The sequence below is a fragment of the Gossypium raimondii genome, chromosome 13 (assembly GCF_025698545.1).
Source record: "Gossypium raimondii isolate GPD5lz chromosome 13, ASM2569854v1, whole genome shotgun sequence".
NCBI lineage: Eukaryota > Viridiplantae > Streptophyta > Magnoliopsida > Malvales > Malvaceae > Gossypium > Gossypium raimondii.
The window spans coordinates 37218159-37234227 of record NC_068577.1 but is presented as its reverse complement, the minus strand read 5'-3'; the positions used below and the strand labels follow the sequence as shown (position 1 = coordinate 37234227).

The window sequence follows — 16069 nt, the reverse complement described above, 5'->3', positions numbered from 1 at the left end:
GACTGCGCAGATAGAATTTTTAGACGGGATTATGATGAGAATTACAAGTTTCAGACTTTTAATTCGAGTTTAAATCATATTGAGTTCGATTTTTAGGCTTAATTTTTATTATATATTATCCAAATATTGTATTTATCAATTCTTATTATTTTATTATTATTAAGTATTTTAAGTTATTTAAGAGTTTTATGTCAACATGAAATTTTAGTTTAAAACTACTTCTTGTTTAGGTTAATTAGAGTTCTAGTATACTTAAGATTTTATTTAGATTTATTTAGCTAACCTATATAAAGGCCTCTTCATTATTCATTAAGTGGACAAAATTTGGTTTTCATTAATAAAGTTTCAACTCTGGGAGTTTGTTTCTTTATGCAAGATTTCTTGTGTTTTAGAAGTAGTTTTCTTCTCGATTGTCTTCAAGGAGTCGCGTGAATTCATTCTTCACCCTTCAATTGCCAAGGATTATTTCTTAGAGGGTTGATTAGAGTCATTAATTGAGTTTGTTGGGATTTAATTAGACATTTATCCTTCTATCCATAATATCCATCGATTTATCGTACCATCTTTCACTTTACTTTAATATATCTTTTCTCTATTTAGTTATTATTTTGAATATTTATCCTTTATTGCTTTTTTGAATTTTTCTTATTTTTTATTTCCTTTTTTATTTTCTAAATTTATTTGGTTTTTTCTTTACAGGTCACATCCAAATCTTTCTTTTTCGAGTCTAGCAACTTGAATTCAATCCTTCTTTCACTTACTTTGCCTCTGTCATGTATCAGGCTTGAGTATCCATTTCTTCTTGTATATAATGAGCTAAGTTCTATTTGTAGGCTGAAAAGAATGAACTTCGTGATGAGAAGCAAAGGCTAAAGACGGAGAAAGATAATCTCGAGCAGCAAGTCATTAGGTTCTCATCCAGGATTCATACATCAAGCTGCTCGATGTATCTGTATTCATACATCAAGCAAAGGCTAAGCTGTTGGCGGGAAACTGTGCCTTTTGTTGGTTATTGTAACACTCCAAAACCCAGTCTAGAAGTTAAACCAAATTCCGGAGGTTACATTGATCACCGAAGTGATTGTAGGAAAGTTTTACAAACAAATTATCTCAAATTCAATTACATACATATTTATCCCTTTACGAACCAAGAACATTTAATTTTTTGGATCTCAATCAGAAAATAAAATAGACAAGTTTAAGTTATGAATAAAGTAAGATTTACGAGAAAAATAAAAAATTGAACTTGTACCACAGATTTTATAAAACCTTACTGTTCAAGACTGTAAAACAAAATGGAAATTGAAAAAAAGAACTGTTAATTTATTTTTAACCGAGACTATTTGAGACCTTCGCATATCAAGTCCAACGTCAAAATTTAGAAATGTACCTGCAAGGGAAACTGAGGGGGTAAGCTACACGAGCTTAGTGTGAGTTTGAATCTAAACATAAGAAGCAAAAGGACGAAGAAACAAACCAGAATGCTCTCAAAACATTACCCGAACAACCGATCAGAAATACAAAATACAGATACAAAATTCACAAGCAGCATTTACAAAGTTCCAATCACACACAGTACTTACCCACACAAGACTAAGGGCTAGTTCTTCATTACTTTTGAAAAGTGCTTTTAAGAAGTGCTTTTGAAAAGTTTGGTTTAAAATTTGAGTGTTTAGCATTGCTGTCAAAAAGTGCTTTTGAGAAATAAAATGTCCATTTTAGACATGTTATTATCAAGTAACAAATGTGCATTTAAATAATATTTAAGTTAGTTAATATTATTATATTTTAGTAAGAATATAAAAAAATTATTATAACTTGTTGTTAATATTTTAATAATTAAATATAACCATTAAATATTTGTAATTAGTATTTTAAAAATATTTTTAGTTTTAATTAATGATTTAAACACAATTGTAATTAAGCACCAAGAAAAAAAATAAAAATACCATGTTATTGGAGGGGTGAAAAAGTAATTAAGCACCAAAATTGCTTTTGGGAGAGGAAAAGCTAAAATTTTTAACTTCTCCTTTTCAGCTCCTTTTCAGAAATGCTTTTCAAAAGCACTTCTGAAAAGTTAAAAATTTCAGCCAAAAGCAGCTTGTTCTTCAAAGCTTTTCTTTCAAAAGTGCTTTTGGAGTCAGAAGTACTTTTTTTAAGCAATGAAGAACTGGCCCTAAGTACTTGAGTTGATACCAAATAGTACATGCACCCCAACATTCAGACAAACAAGATGTAAACAAATTCAATTGGTATGTAACAAGTCAGAAAGTAATTCCACCCATCCAGCCAAACACCTCTCCATCCCCTGATCACACCCCAAAAAGAGCTAATTAAGCTCATCCAACCATGCACACCACATAGGACCTCGAAAGGCCCATCCAACCCTACACACCATGTGGACTAAGCCACTCAAATATTAATATGCAGCAGAGCTGACATATATGTCGTACTATGCGGTAAACCGCTATACAAATGTATTACAGTTGAAACTGCCAAAACAGATCAGACTCCCTTCTCTTCGCAACTCAACCCAAAAAGATTAATACAAAGGAAAAATGAACACCTTTTGAAGAAACACTTACAGAAACAGAGTACGGAATCAGAAATGCACACATTCAAATCACTCTAAATTCAAAATCAGGTATCACAATACAGAATTATTAGGCAACATCGCAATGACAAATCATTATACTAGTGTAACGATTATAAATAACTCATATAACGATTATAAATAACTCATAAGTCCTAGCCAAACAGAGTCCCAACCACCCTTATTAAGACCTAACCGAGGGCCGGAACACACAAGATCACAAATAAGTCAAAAATAGACACAGTACACAAATTTGCGACATAAGGCCACACGGCCGTGTGGAAGTGCCCAGGCCGTGTGAGGGTCTACACGCCCATGTGAAGGCCACACACGCCCGTATGGAAGGGGCACACGCCCGTGTGAGCAGCCCGTGTAACTTACTGTCCAAAAGTGCTAAAAATTAAGAGCAAAGGAGACACGACCGTGTGGAGATCTCACACGCCCGTGTGGCCAGGCCGTGTGGCACCAAAATTCATCAAAAACCCTAAATTCCCAAACGCACACGCCCTTGTACCCAAGGGACATGGCCGTGTGAAAATCGACTAATTTTCTCAAATTAGCCACAAGGCCGTGTGGCACCTAATCCTGCCCAGAAACCCTAATTCCCAAATCTACACAACCGTGTGAACCATCCATGTTGGTGCACATGCCCGTGTGGCCACTCGTGTGGTCAAGAAACCACAACAAAACTAGCTGTAGAACGTGACTTTTCTCTCGAGACGCTACCCAACCACTGTTAATCCAATAACACACCAAAAACCCACAATATTTCAAGCTAAATCACTACAATTGACACTTCGAATGGTAATTTTTCAGTGATACACCAAATATATCAAATTTCATTGAACTAAATCAAAATTTTGACAACAAAAAGAAAGAGTTACCGAACCCACACATAAATTCTCGATTCCAAACACGAAAGAAGATCAGAACGCCTCCTCAACACAATTCTGAAATCTCAATTACACAAACAAAAACCAATATCATCACCATACCAATGTAACACATAAAAAACCTAAAATTGCTCAACCAAAAACCAAGAACAACACTTACCTCTGCTCAAAACCTTGAACTACCCAAAAACCATCAACGAAAATTAAATAGGAGAACTTAATGGCAGAGAAATGTATAATTTTTAAAACCCGAAGAAAAATAAAAAGAAGAGAAGAAAAATAAAAACTGACAAGAGAGAGTGGGGAGAGAAACAAGAGAATGTGAAAGTGATTTTGGGAAGCTTTATCCAAAAAAAAAAATTAAAATTAAAATAGGTATTTTGGACTTTAAAACAAAACTAAATTAAAATTATTTCCCCAAACCACACACATGACGGTTCGAAATCAGAACCCAGAGGTACACTAACACACAACAAGCCACTAAACTAGTAAACCCATTCTGACATTAAAACACGGACACGACTTCAAATACCCAAACTAACCACTGACCCTACTTACAAATCACAAAACTTCTAACCCCAAATTCTGGGGTGTTACAGTTATCCCGGAGTTTCTATGTGGCAATTCTTGCTTCTTGCTGTTGTCCATACATCATAGGAATCATTGTTTTCATGGCTTTCGGCACCGAAGGAGACGTCTACCTTACTGCTGTAATTTAATAGAAACATGCAACTTTTTCGAGCTCTTTTGATTTTTTTTCGCTCATAATTGTTTCATGTTCCATGGTAAAGCAAACAATTTTATGTTTCACTTTTTTTATTGGTGATTCCAGGCCTTTGTTGTAGCTTTTTTTCTGAACCAGAATGGTTACAACATCGCTTTCATCACTCATTCGGCACGTCAGGTGCTCCTTTTTCTCATTCCAAGTCTTAATTACTGATTAATTAAAAGTTGCACTTTTGTTTTGTTTTGCTTTTTAGTTGTAAAATTAGAAAAAACAATAACCTTTGATTTAGTTTATTATAGAATCTAAGGGTCTGTTTGATTGCCAGTAAAATATTTTCCGTAAAATGATTTCGGAAAATGTTTTACTTTTCGTAAAATGATTTCTTGGAAAATATTTTCGGTGTTTGATTGAATCATGTAAAATATTTTCTTTGCTTGGCGATTTTTGAAAATATTTTTCGGAAAAGTTGTTTTACATATATTAATATATATTAATAAATTTTATATTTTAAATTATTTTTACATATATTGCAATGATTTATTTATAATAATACTTAATTATTAAGCTACAATATTAATCGTTATAAATTGAAAAAATTAATATCAAATAAATTATTTGTAATTGTGTTAAAAAACAAGTATTGAATAATTAAAAAACAAGTTCTTGGAAAATCGATAAATGTAAGCGGTTTTCTACGGAAATGAAGGAAGGAATGAAGGAGGCGATAGAGAGGAGAGCACGGAAAATGTCTTACGGAAATTGAAAGGGTAAGACATTTTCCCTAAAATGTAACCCATTTTCCCTTGTTTTGGAGTTCATTTTCCAAATGGAAAATGTTTTCCGCCAATCAAACGCTGGAAAAGTTGGAAATGATTTTCCGGAAAATCAATTCCGTCAATCAAACAGACCCTAAGTTCACATTTGGAAAAAAAGAATGTAATTTTTGTTCCAACTTTTTCGCCACCTATTCTTTCTAGTAATGGAACTGATGATAAGACAGGTTAAGTTCGATTTCTTCCTTTTCATTTCCATGTTATATATTTTTCTATGAATTCATGTTATTATTTTGTCAGGTTTACTGGAATAGAATTTTTGGAGCAGAAAATGATTATTGCAAAAGAACAAAGAAAATACTATTGTTTGGCAGCTGAAAGGCTATTCGACGATGATCCGTGCTTGGATGGTTATTTTATTGGGATAAATTTCTATGCTTTGGTATTTCTTTTGGATGAAAAAGAAAAAATAATTAAGTTAAACTTGTTTTGCTTGATAATTGTATCTGTCATCTCATCGGGTGTTGATTTTTTTTATCTATACTATTTACTATTTTACTCCCCTTTTAAAATTTATGTGAATTGAGAACTGAAAACAATGTTTGAAGCTACATTGATTGGTCGGATATTGTAACTTTTATACCCCTAAAAGTTGGAAAGCATTGATTACATAGCATTTATAGCAGTTTTGTGTAATTTGTACCTGTAACCAAGTGAAACCAGCTTATTTGGTTTTTTAACTATTTTTGATTCCTTTGCTGCAATCATTTGATAGCATCACCATTTGATGAAGTAGCCCTTTGATAGTCCTTGAAAGTGTTTTTATCTCTAAATGAGAAATGGAGTGAAGAGAATTGGAAACAACAATTTATTTTAGATGTTTTTATCTCTAAATGGGGAATTTTTTAATCATTTCTCAAGTAGCTAGGACTATAGAAGTTTATTTTAGATAATCATTTAAATAGTTTAACATTTCAAGAAAACATATTGCTTGTAGACCCTAAACTAAGACAAAATGTATCATCTTGACTATTGTTAAGATGGTTCAACAACCTTTCCAAAAGGATATAGTCTTTTTCAAAAAAACAGATTTCCCCAAACAAAATATATTCCTAACTATGCAACAAAATTAAATCCAATTCATTCAAACCATTTGATCCATCCTTGGACATTTTTCAGATTGTGATAGTTGTGCTGGAGTGGAGTCATTGATCTGTTGAGTTAGCATCCATCTGCCTATTATTCGTTGACCAAGTGGATCCTTCCTTTTGAAAGGTAATTTGGCCATAAAATTTGCTATACGATTTGAGCTTTTTTGGGTTAAGGGTGGTTGGCTTGAAGTATTATCAATTGAAGTGTTATCAATTGGTTTGCCATTTGGTTTCCCGTAACAATCCCTTTGCAAGTCCTTGCATTATGGCCTGGTTTGCCACATGTGGTACAGTTAGCTTGTTGTCTTGTCTTGCTTAGTTTTGGTCAACTATTTCTTGCTTCATCAACTTCCTTTCTCCTTGTTTTTTTGGGTCTTCTTGAGGTCCTTTCCATCATGGGAGGAAGAATTGGTTCCATGTCCCTCACTTGTTCCCATTGCATAAGATCTATACAAAAGAAAAATTAAAGATGTCAAACACATTGTAGATAGAAATAATATGTCATAAAGGTTTAAGGTCTTAGGGCTATTACCTTTAATAAGGTTAATCAAGTGACTGTAAACATTCAAATAGGTGGTGACAGTATAGCATATATTGACATAAGTTTAGGGTTCAGAACAAGTAGTTGCATACAAGAAATAACATGCTTACATGGGATTCTTGGTAAGTCCCATTTTCTGCATGAATAGGAGGAGTTGGGAAGGTCAACAACATGCTTGTTGCCTAATTCATAGTCTACCTCATACTTCTCATTTCCAGCATATACTGGCCACACACTATAAACAAAGTAACATTTTAAAATTAAAACTTTTGCATCCAAGTAACATAATTCAAGCTAAGTAAAAAAGAGTCAGCTGAACTTACTTATTGGATTGAATAACAATTTCAGACAACTTCTTTTGTATCCTTGGACATAAAAGTCAAGGATACTTCTCAGAAACCTCCCTCATGGAAACCAACCTAGTCATGATTTTCCTTCTAATTATTTTCAACATCGTTAGGATAAATTTATCTCTGGCTTCTAAAATGATCTGCAAGGAGAAAAATTCCTTAAATAACTCCACCAACAGTTACACAACATGAAGTGATAAACAGATAGATTAAAAAACAAATGTTAACCTTGTTGAAACATTCACTGTTGTTTTTTAGTAGCAAATCAAACTTGCATCTGGTTGACAAGTGGGCTCTTGACCAAGTGTAGCACCCCTTACCGGAGACCGTTGCCGGAATCGAGTAAGAAGCGTTATCTGACATAACTTACTAATTTGGAGCATAAAAATTTGCTTTTAAAATTAATTCTCTCATGTTCATTCAATATGTCCCTAAAAAGGATGCTCAAGACCCTAAAACATGCAATGAAAATGATTCGGGTCCAAACTGGGAATATTAAAAATTTTTCGATTACTTAAACAAATCAAAATAATTTATTTCTTTATTCACAATAAAACTGTCCACCTGTGCAATAGTCACTAAATTAATTATAAATGAAGTTACAAAACTTGAAATTTAGATCCGTAAATTTTTCCTAAAAATAGACTCATATACCTTCTAACCATAAAATTTTCAGAATTTTTGGGGTGGTCAATTAGTACAATTTATTAGTTAAAGTCTCCCCTGTTTCACTATTTGACAGTCCTGACCTCTCGTCACTAAAAATTAAATATCTCATTATACATACTTCATATGGTGCTTCCACTTGTTTCTACTGAAAATATACTCACTAAGGAATCAATAAATATAAATTATAACTCCTAATTCTTTCTGTACAATTTTAATGATTTTCCAAAATCAAAATAGGGGACTTCAGAAACCATTCTAACCCTGACTCGCTAAAATTCTAATATCTCATAATATAAAATTCCTTTATCTGTATTGTTTCTTTCATTTGAAAATAGACTCAATAAGATTTAATTCTATATCTTATTCATTCTATAATTACATTTCTACTAATTTTGGTGATTTTTCAAATTCACATCACTGCTGCTGTCCGAAAACTAAACCATTGCAAATTTTTACTCTTTTATAATTTCTTTGTATTAACCCACATTTAAACATCCATAATACCAAACATATTCTTAATTAGCCATTTTAATAGCAAATCATTAGCCAAATAATATGAACACACTCAAAGTGACTAAGTCCCTATACATGCCATAACTTTATACGTTTCGAAATTACATAATACTGAGATGTCCGTGGATAGTGTGAGACGAACTCCGACTTTCTTATGATCCCTTAACTCACTTAGCGATACTATAAAAGAAAGAAGGAAATTAAAGAAAGTAAGCATAAAGCTTAGTAAGTTTACAAATAAATAAATAACAACATTTATCATAAACAATTATATTCATAAATTTTCATTAAGCATTAAGATCTTTACTTACTCTCTTACATGCTTACTTACTTGCTTGCTTAAACAACTCATGATTATAACTTACTCCTTCCTTTCTGAAATTTCTTTTCGCAATTGATAACTGAGATACTCTTAATCTTATTAACTCATCTGAACTTGTGTATTAGGCTTTTACCTAAACTTTCATGTAACATCGTCTGTTTACTAGCCCGTTGAACCACTTGGAATACTATGGATACTTGGGTCTCTTGTCTGAATATAAGATGCCAAAGCTATGTCCCAGACATAGTCTTACATGGGATGTTTCTTGGACTTCCAATGCCATATCCCAGATATTGTCTTACATGGGATGTTTCTTATATCAGTGCCCATGCCATGTCCCAGACATGGTCTTATGAGGGACCTCTCATCTCGGTGCCAATGCCATGTCCTAGACATGGTCTTACATGGGAACTCTTATCTCGATGCCAACACCATGTCCTAGACATGGTCTTACATGGGACATCATTCCCTTAATGTCATGACATTTGTATCCATTACATTCCCAATGTTTCAACGGGGCTTTTATCACTGATTCTCTATCATCTCATACTTGAGTCAACATTAAATATTTTCTTGAAATAAATACATAATTACTGAAAAATAACAGCATTAATAATAAATATCAAAATATTACATTTATTTACCATAAACTTACCTCAGTACAAAATATGATCAAATCTATCACTTTAGTCCTCAACCTTTTTCTTTCCCTTGTCTAACTCGAATTTCATTCTTCTTTATTATGGAGCTAGGAAGCTTGAAAACCCTAACTATAGCTTTCCCTTTGCTAAATTTGGCCAAATGAAGAAGATGAGCATATTTTGCCATCTTTTCCCCTTTTTAATTCTTTTTTATTACTAAATGACTAAAATACCCTTCACTTAAAAATATCCTATTTCACTTATCTCATTCTCATTTTTGTCCACAATTTAACCAACGGTCTAATTTCCATTTAAGGACCTCCAATTTAAAATTTCATAACAATTGGACACATCTAACATGTAGAACTCAACTTTTTCACTTTTTACAATTTAGTCCTTTTAACTAAATTTAGTGCCCAATCGTCGAAATTTTTGAACGAAATTTTCAAAAAATCATTCCGTGAAATTCTAGACCATAAAAATATAATAAAATAATTTTTTTACAATTTTTTTCTCATCGAATTTGTGGTCCCGAAACCACTATTCCGACTAGGCTCGAAATCGAGATATTACACCAAGACCTTGGATCCTTATTACGCAACCAAGCCTCATCAGATTCTGATAGTAAGCTCATTTCATACATTGCTTCTTCAAAATCTCTTGGAAAAGATGCTTTAGCAGCTTTCTTGTAAATAAGACGCATAACTTGGTTTCTAAATCCTTCCATGTTCTTGAAATTGTTGTAAAGATGTTTGACACAATTTCTTACTTTAGCATTAGGGAAAACACATAAATCGCTTCTATTAGGCCCTGTAAAATAGTTAAAAAAATGATAAACAACAATTTTTATATAAACAGTTCAAGGAACAGTACAGATTGAGGTACCTTTTTTTTGTCAAACATGAAGCATATATTGTAGGAGTTGTTGATCTCCAAGTCCATCTATAATAGCTCGAGGAACCAAAATCGTGATTGTTTGTTTTCACTCTTAACAGCAGCAAAGACCACTGGATATATACAATCATTGGCATCAACCCCAACAGCAGAAAGAAAATCTCCACCATAATATCCCTTTAGCTAAAAACCATATAACCCTATAATTCTCCTACAACCAATTAAGCAACTTAATTTTCATGCTTCAAGGCATATATAAAGCCTCTGAAATAACCTGTATTCTAATTTACAAATGGTTGTTGTACCAAGGTTGCTTCCCCTTAACTTAGGTAAAAAATCATATATATTAGCATATTGGGATTTGTGATTCCCTTGAACTAGTTCTAGGGCCCTAATATTAGCCCTCATACATTTAGTCCAAGACACTATTTTTCCAAAATTCACCCTAATATTATTCTGTAAAGATGTTAAGGAATAATTGAGATCAAATTGAAATTTGTGTAAATAGTGTGTAGCCATCCACTTTGAAGTAATATTCCTATTTTTCATTACCTTGCCACAATTATGGTGGTTGACTAAGGTCTTAATCTACCAACTGCCATCCATTGGATCCTTGGGACTTAATTTGGATGCCCACAATGTCTATAGACAACCAGATACACAAACTACTTTCACCCTAAGCTTGTTATTCCTAGTTAGTTTGGTTACCACGCTATTTACCCTCTTATAGTATTTGATTGCATCTTTTCAAATGTCTCTACTAGGGAAAACCAAACCCTTTATCTATATAGGGTTCCTCATATCAATTTGATGATTTAATAGAGGGTACTTTTCATTCCCATCTTCATCAGAATTCTAGTCATTATTCAAATCCTCATCACTATTACTATCAAAATCATCTCCTAAACCCCAAAAATCTGAGCAAGTAAGTGGTCTAACTCTTTCTGTATCATTTCACCTACTAGTTCAACCTCTGGTTCATCTACCCTATCACCATCAGACTCAAAAGAATCAAAATAAGAAACATATGACTCATATTCTTTATATGAACTATCATCTAAGTTAGATGCTTCTCCTTCAAAATCTCCCCCTAAAGTATTTTGTTCAACATCAAACCTTAAACCAGAAAAAGAGAATAGAACAATATATTAGTACCAAAAGGTTCCACAACAATTCAAACCTAAAAGCAACATTATATCAACTCCAATTCAAATTTAAACAACACCACTGACAAATTCATTAACATTTTAATACATTAGGGAAACAATTGGTATTCACGTTTGGATAACATTAAAATACACAATCTAGGACATCGAAACAACAACTATTATTCACATTTTGACAACAAAAATATGTGCATTAAGAGACATTATGGAAACATCTATAAATTACATTTGGACAACATAAATATGCACATTAAGAGACATTTTGACAACATCTATAAATTACATTAAGACAACATAAATGTAAAAATCATGCAGCAAACAACATTGGTAGTAGCTCCATGATCAGTAATGTTAACACAATTACATACAATCAAGCTGGAAAATTTCAAGTATAAGGGATATACGAGCAACATATAAAATGATACAACTTAAGACATTTAACCAAAATTTTCACTATTTATTTCCTCCAAGAACAACCGATGCTTACCAGGTTTATTTGAACCTTACATTACAATAATAGGGATAGCACATTAGTAAGGAAAAGTCTTATGCGATGTTCTTCAAGTTATCTATCATTAAACATAACTTATACAGTAGGAAAAACACATGGATTACTTCAATATAAAAGTTATGAACACAAAATTCTGTCATAGTGATCAACAAAAAGAAGGTGAAATTTACTTTCTGTGCACACCCAAATTTGATCGAATATTATTAGAAGACAACTTTTTAAAATCATTCGTAAATAATTAAACAATTAAAGGTCCTAACACTACACCAAAACAGGTTTTTAGCGGTGTTTTTTTATGCCTTTAGTGGCGCTTTTTAATGTCGCTAAAAGTATTTGCGGCGTTTTTGAAAGCGCCGCAAAAAACGCCGCTGTTGTCAACGCTGCTATAGATCATGATCTTTAGCGGCGTTTTTCCCACAAGCGCCGCTATAGATCAGGACCTTTAGCGGCGCTTTTACACAAACGCTGCTATAGCTCAGGACCTTTAGCGGCGCTTTTCCCACAAACGCCGCTATAGATCAAGACCTTTAGCGGAGCTTTTCCCACAAACGCCGCGATAGATCAAGACCTTTAGCGGCACTTTTCCCATAAACGCCGTTATAGCTCAAGACCTTTAGCGACACTTTGGTTACAAACGCCGCTAAAAATACCGTTCTTTGGCGGCGTTTATAGAAAAATGCCACTAACTTTTAAAAAACATTTAAAAATATTAAATATTAAAATCAAACCTTATTAATATCAAAAATTAATTAGTATTAAATATATACTTTTAGTCAAAAAGATAGTATTTAATCATATAATAAATTAATTTTTTTAGTCAAAATATTGAAAAATCATATTAATATTTAAATAGCAAAATTACAAGTTCAAATAGTGCATCTAATTGATTGCAAAAAAAAAAAAAAATTGCACAAGTTCAAAATGTACAGTAATAAACTTGAAAATTTATAGACTAAAATGTAAATTCAAAAACCCTTTGAAATTAGACTGAAATGGGTTTACTACATCCACTGTTTACTACATGAGTTTACCGCTTCTATAAACTCAAATTAGACATTGTTGAGGAAATATAACAAATTCTGATAAAGTAACAGGCTAATGGATATTTTACTTCTGAGTAGTGACTTAATTGATTTAATTCACTCACTGCCATTGAAGGTGGTCTCTCCTCTTCAACAGGTCTTTCATGCAAGAACCTACCTCTGAGTAGTGACTGCAAAATTAAGATAATAGTGCTACTAGTTTAGCATGGCAACATGTGAAAACAAAAGGATTTACTAACATACATCTCCAAGTAGAAAAAAGAAACGGGAGCCCTTAAGTATGAAGCTCAAGTCATTACTGACATTTATATTTTCTAGTAATCATGTGGATGCCAACATTTGAATGAAATCAATCAAGAAAACATGTCACTCCATTTCATTAAAGTTATTACAAACAAAAAAAATTAGCTAGAAAATAGTGAGAAAAAACTACATTAACTAATAAACTGTTGATAAGAAACGTATATAAACATGCAAAAGAACAGATTTTAAAAAAGAAAAAGAAAAACACATGTCTAACCTTCATAGAAGAACTCGAACGTTAAAACCCACGTGCCAAAACCAACTTGGAAAAATGGATTTTTATTGTTATAAATCTTTGAACTTTGATTGTCAACTTTTTTTTCCAATATTTCTTTTTTCCTCTTCGCTCTTTTCTTGTTGCAAATAAATACAGGCAGAGCAAGAAAAAAAATTGTGAAAAAAATAAAATTAAAAAAGAACAAATAAGAAAAAGCAAAGAAAACTTTAGTTACCTTGAAATAGAGAACTTAGCTTTCATGGATACGAAAAAGTGGCCTAATAAGGGATCAAATAATAAAAGGCCGAACAAAGCAAAGCGAAGAGCATGTGGAATTTAGATTATTATGAGCTCACTTAATCATCTCTACTTCACAATCCAAACTCAAACAAAATGCAAATCTCTACTGTTCTAAAACGCCATATATGTCTACAATTTTCTTATATATATATATATATATCAGTCAAAGTGTCTTGACCATGTACTTCCACCCTAAATTACACGCAAAATAAATCACTACCAAGAAGGGCGTGACAACTCAAGCAATTTCTTTAATCATCAAAATATAATCTTCATCGGAAAGTGAAAGTGATTATATCAAAATCGGAAAGTGAAGTGATTTACTTTTGACTATGATGAACATAAATAAATTAATTTATGCTATAAGATTAGATATGCTACCTATTTATTCATAAAATCAAACCGATTCTATCATGTGCCAACGAGATCAAAGAAAGAAAATCATTAATAATAATCTATTTAATTGATTTTGATGTTTTGAAATTAAAATTTTCAATATTTGAAAAAAAATTAGAATTTCAAAAATGGGTAAACAAGTATAATTTAATAATTTTTAATGTATTATTTTAGTTTCTACTGTTTTCCACTTTTAATTCTTAATTTTTTTATCCTGATCCATACTTTAAAATATAATTTGGATGACCAAAATATAGGAATCAACCAGGGACAAAGCTAAAGGGACGGGTAAAATTAGAAACTATAAAACTAGAATTAGAAACTATAAAACTAGAAACTCCAACTACTCGCTATATGGCTGTTAATTAGATAAAATTAGCTAGACACTGGATCTAAACTTATGGTAAAAGCCTTAGACTAAAACTTATGCGAATTCGATAATACATTAAGTTAGATATAGCTAGACACTCGCTATATGGTTTTAGTCTAAGCTTATTAAAAGCTTTGGACTAGCTACAACATCTTCATATCTTGCAAGAGGAGGTGGATATGGAGTATAGATAGACACTGCTTCCTTCATAGGCACAAAAGTCTGCTTGGCGAATGAAGTTGACGCCATTGACTATATTCCTTTTGTTTTTCAGTATTCCACCCTTGACAAACCCTTCACTGTTCAAACCACCAACAATATCAACCATTAGTTGTCATTTTATTACTGCTTTATAGACTTAAATGCATGCGAAGAAAAATAATATCCAAAGACAAACAACACTGTTGAACTAGAATGAAGTCAGAGTAAAAGAAACCCTACCAAGCCAAAACTAAAAGAAAACAAAGGCTAGCATGCACAACAAGAAGAAAAGCCGATGACTGAATAGAAAAGCAGACAATGCAAAAAGTAAGGGTAAAGATAGGGAATATATTGAAAGAGAAGTAAACAAGTAACAGAGTACTATTACTACTTCCCCCTTTCCCTTTTCCCATTTCCTTTACTACTATTTTATTACTATATTTTCAATTTTTCTCTCTTCTACAATATTGAAAAAACAAAAATAAAAATTTTAAAGCCCTCCTCGTCGGAAACAAATAGGAAAATTCTCAGAATATTTATCTTCATCGGAAATGAAAAACACAATCTGGGTTTACTACTTGGTAAAGTCAATACAGATAAAGGAGGAGGATAAAAACACAATCTGGGTTAGGTTTCTTTTCTTCCCATCCTTCATATATTGTCCATATTTAAAAGAGAGCAAAATATTATCACCACCTAATCCTACCCCCAGACATCAAATATGCTATTCAAAGTTTCTTATGTCACTGCAATTAATTATATATAGAAAGTATGTCAAATGAAATCTTCGAAAATGATTAATTATAAATTAAGAATTGGAAATGAGAAACATCATCGAGTTCATAATTACGTCCATGAAACTAAAGTTAACTTAACTCATATTTAGTGAGAGCGAAAGTGATTCAAAATCAGTAAAAGCTAAAATCCAAATCCAAATACCTTTTGGGGCCATTGCTTGCTGCTTCCTCAAACCCTTCTAAATTTTAAACAATAAATGAATTGCAGACAAAAAAAGTTTAGAAATATTGTTTTTAAAGAAACAATTGAAAGAAAATAGAAATGAGAAGGACCCGTCAATAGAGAAGCTAATGATACCTACAGCCATCCATACAAGGTGCTTAGGGCCAGGGTTAGTGAACTATAATCATACCATCACAATATAAGCAACCAACTAACCTTACTCAGTAAATCAGAGAGTTTTTTCATATTGGCCTCCATCAATGCAATATGTTTTAGACTGTTAAAGATTTCACAGGCAATTTGCTTAACTGCAAAACAATATAGTAAGTATACACATTTGCATAAAAAGCTTCATAAAATTATGGCAATCAAAACATACCTGCATACAAAAGTAAGCTCTCAAACTCACCGTGTTGTCCGAGATAGAGCACCGGTACCCTTTCCACCAGTTAGACCCACGAAAAAGGTCATAAAGCATCAGAGTAACCTCTTGAAAACGAATGATATAAGGGGAATGAAGGGGAATGAAGTTGAA

The 16069-nt window shown here is 32.3% G+C and overlaps 1 long non-coding RNA gene across 1 annotated transcript; it reads right to left on the bottom strand.

The window, feature by feature from the left end:
- Positions 1–14128: 14128 nt before the first annotated feature.
- Positions 14129–15816, bottom strand: LOC105783983 (uncharacterized). Its single transcript, XR_001130304.2, has 3 exons — positions 15751–15816; positions 15514–15547; positions 14129–14672 (listed from the first exon to the last, which is right to left on the bottom strand). It is a non-coding gene; the product is annotated as an uncharacterized LOC105783983 (long non-coding RNA).
- Between the last annotated feature and the right edge of the window lie 253 nt (positions 15817–16069).